Source organism: Pan paniscus, chromosome 20, assembly GCF_029289425.2.
Source record: "Pan paniscus chromosome 20, NHGRI_mPanPan1-v2.0_pri, whole genome shotgun sequence".
NCBI lineage: Eukaryota > Metazoa > Chordata > Mammalia > Primates > Hominidae > Pan > Pan paniscus.
In genome coordinates, this window is record NC_073269.2 from 55493610 (window position 1) to 55497784 (window position 4175).

The window sequence follows — 4175 nt, forward strand, 5'->3', positions numbered from 1 at the left end:
CCCGTACTGTTACTGCCATAACAAATGGGCACAAACTTGGCAACTTAAAACAACACAAATGGATTATTTCACATATCATCCTCGTCAGAAATCCAGGATGGCTCCGCCGGCCCTCAGCTCTGGGTTTCACAGGGTGTCAGCCACCGGAGCTCTCATTGGGAGGCTCTGGGAAGAAGCTGCTTTCAAGCTCATTCAGATTTTAAGCAGAATCGAGTTGCTGGGCTTGTGGGACTGAGGTCCCCACGTTCTCACTGGCTGTCAGCTGGGGGCCACCCATGCTTCCACGCTTAGCTCCAAGAGGCCTCTCTCCAGTTACTGCAGGTGGACCTGACATCCCAGAGCCACAGCCCAGTATCATGGCGGGACTCTGACTTCCCCTTGTGTCCCATCTCTGGTATGCCTTCCTCTTCTGGCAGAGACAGTCCTCTGCTTTGAAGGGCTCATGTGATTGGACTGGACCTACCAGGACAACATATTTACAGTTTTCAGGAATTATGGGGTGACCATCTTTGGGAGACCACTATCCAGCCCCACTCAGGTCCTTCCCATGTCATCTCCAGCCTCAACTCTGTGGTGTCCACACCCACCTATCCTTGTCTTCATCTTCTCATTCTCTGACTCCCCCCTGACGGAGAGACTCCATCTCCAACTTGCTATTTCTCTCTCTTTGTCCCTCTATCTGACCCTCCCTGCTCACCACCTCAAACTCCCTCACTTCCAGGCCTGATGCCACGTCCAAACTTGGAAGCTCACAGAGCTTGCCTGTGGTGGTCTGTCCACTTTGTCCTTCCTCAGAGCATTTCCTGTCCCCTCTGAGAATCCTCCGTCATGACCCATCAAGGAGAAAGCTGATCTGATCCTCCCCAGTGCTGAGTCCCATCTAGGACCCGGACACGGCATGTACTCTCTCCCTTGAAGCCCAAGCTGAGCGCTGGATCACCCCATAGACTCACACACTCAGGAACCCAACAGTGAGTACAATGAATACAAGTCAACTTTTTTTTTTTTTTTTTTTGAGACTGTCTCGCTCTGTCGTCCAGGCTGGAGTGCAGTGGCATGATCTCAGCTCTCTGCAGTCTCTGCCACCACCCAAGTTCAAGTGATTCTCATGCCTCAGCCTCCCAAGTAGCTGGGACTACAGGTGCTCACCACCACGCCCAGCTAATTTTTGTATTTTTAATAGAGATGGGGTTTTACCATTTTGGCCAGGCTAGTTTCAAACTCCCAACCTCGGGTGATCTGCCCACCTCAGCCTCTCAAAGTGCTGGGATTACAGGCATGAGCCACCACGCCCGGCCAAGTTTGGCTGCTTCTAAGGCCTCTCTCCTTGGCTTGAGGATGGCTGCTTTCTCACTGTATCCTCACATTGCGTCTTTTTGTTTTTTTTGTTTTTGAGACAGAGTCTCACACAATGTCGCCCAGGATGGATGGAGTGCAGTGGCGTGATCTCCACCTTCCAAGTTCAAGAGATTCTCCTGTCTCAGCCTCCCAAGTAGCTGGGACTACATGCACGCGCTGTCATGCCTGGCTAATTTTTGTATTTTTTAGTAGAGACAGGGTTTCACCATATTGGCCAGGCTGGTCTTGAACTCCTAACCTCGTGATCCACCCACCTCGGCCTCCCAAAATGCTGGGATGACAGGCGTGAGCCACTGCACCTGGCCCACATTGGCTTTTATTTGCAATTCTAGAATAGGGCAGTACCTCATTCTATAAAGTAAAATGAGTATTCCCATGAGCCGAGCAGAGAAGGGTTGTTTACGATCTCGGCTCACTGCAATCTCTACCTCCCGGGTTCAAGCGATTCTCCTGCCTCAGCCTCCCGAGTAGCTGGGATTAAAGGCTCCTGCTGCCACACCCAGCTAATTTTTGTATTTTTAGTAGAGACTGGGTTTCACCATGTTGGCCAGGTGGTCTTGAACTACTGACCTCAAGTGATCCGCCTACCTCAGCCTCCCAAAGTTCTGGGATTACAGGCGTGAGCCACCGCACCCAGCTAATTTTTGTATTTTTAGTAGAAACAGGGTTTCATCATGTTGGCCAGGCTGGTCTCAAACTCCTGACCTCAAGTGATGCACCCACCTCAGCCTCCCAAAGTGCTGGGATTACAGGCATGAGCTACTGTGCCCGGCCAGGGATTACATTTCTTTTTTTTTTTTTTTTAATTTTTTATTACAGAACAATTATTATCTGTCATCAAACTATCCTTTCAGATTCATTTTGAATACCTCCTTTCTTTTTTTTTTTTTTCTTTGAGATGGGAGTCTCGCTCCGTCGCCCAGGTTGGAGTGCAGTGGCGCCATCTCGGCTCACTGCAATCTTTGCCTCCCGGGTTCAAGTGATTCTCCTGCCTCAGCCTCCTGAGTCGCTGGGACTACAGGTGCCTGCCACCATGCCCGGCTAATTTTTTGTATTTTTAGTAGAGACAAGGTGTCACCATGTTAGCCAGGATGGTCTCCATCTCCTGATCTCGTGATCCGCCCACCTCGGCCTCCCAAAGTGCTGGGATTACAGGCATGAACCACCATGCCTGGCCTCAATTGGTCATTTCAAAGTTACTTTACTTGTGGCCAGGTGTGGTGGCTCACGCCTGTACCCCAGCACTTCAGAAGGCTGACGCGAGTGGATCACCTGAGGTCAGGTGTTCGAGACTAGCCTGGCCAACACAGTGAAATCACGTCTCTACTAAAAATATAAAAAATTAGCCGGGCATGGCGGTGGGTGCCTGTAATCCCAGCTACTCGGGAGGCTGAGGCAGAAGAATTGCTTGAACCCAGGAAGCGAAGGTTGCAGTGAGCCGAGATCACACCACTGCACTCCAGCCTGGGCGACAGAGCAAGACTCCGTCTCTAAAAACAAACAAAAAAACAAACAAACAAAGTTACTTTACTTGTAAAGGTAAAAACAGAGGGGACTTCCTCATCATGCTAGCTAGAAGATGTGGCTATTATCTCTCTCTCCTGTCTCCCCTAAATTCTCAGAGATCATATAACTTAGTTTCAGCTTGCTGACATGGAACTGTAACATGAGTGACTCCACTGGTCTCTTGGGCCTAGTGCAGGAGCTCGGTCCAAACCAATGGCTTCCTGTAAAATTTATTTAACAAGGCAAATCTACAGAGACAGAAAGCAGATTCATGGTTATGTGGGGCTTCACGGAAAGGAAGGTTGAGTTAGGGATAATGGCTAAGAGATGTAGGGCTTTGTTTTGGAGTGATGAAAATGTTCCAAAATTAATTGTGATGATTGTAGAACTCTGTGAGTACACTGAAAACCACTGAATTATACACTTTAAATGGGTAAATTATGTGGTGTGTGGATGATAGCTCAATAAAGCTGTTAAAACAATTAGTTAATTAATAATTCTATTAAACAGTTTACCCTGAACAACTCAGGGTTTAGGGGACTAACCCCCTGTGAGGTAAAAAATCTGAAGATCAATTTTGACTCCCCAAAAACTTAATGACTAATAGCATGCTATTGACCAGAAGCTTTACATAAACAGTAGATGAACACATATATTTTATGATATATGTTTTTGGGGATTTTTTTTTTTTATACAGGATATTGCCCTGTCACCCAGGGTGGAGTGCAGTGGCACAATCATAGCTCACTCCAGGCTCGACCCCCCTGGTTCAAGCGATCCCCCCTCCTCAGCCTCCCAGGTAGGCAGGACCACAGGTAAGGCTCTCACAACCACACCTGGCTAATTTTTGTATTTTTAGTAGAGATGAGGGTTTCACCATGTTACCCAGGGGTGTCTCCAATTCCTAGGCTCAAGCGATCAGCCCACCTTGGCCTCCCAAAGTTCTGGGTTTACAGGCGTGAGCCACCATGCCTGGCTGTGTTATATGTATTATATACTATATTCAAACAATAAAGTGAGCTAGAGAAAAGAAAATGTTATTAAGGAAATCAGAGGAAGTTAGGAGAGGGTTAAAAAAAATAAAATCGCCGGGCACGGTGGCCCATGCCTGTAACCCCAGCACTTTTAGAGGCTGAGGCGGGAGGACCACCTGAGGTCAGGACTTTGAGACCAGCCTGACCAACATAGTGAAACCCCATCTCCACTAAAAATACAAAAGTTAGCTGGGCGTGGTGGTGCATGCCTGTAATCCCAGCTACGTGGGATTGTTCAAGGATGAACTGTATAAGTCACAATGGATCTGCTTCTCT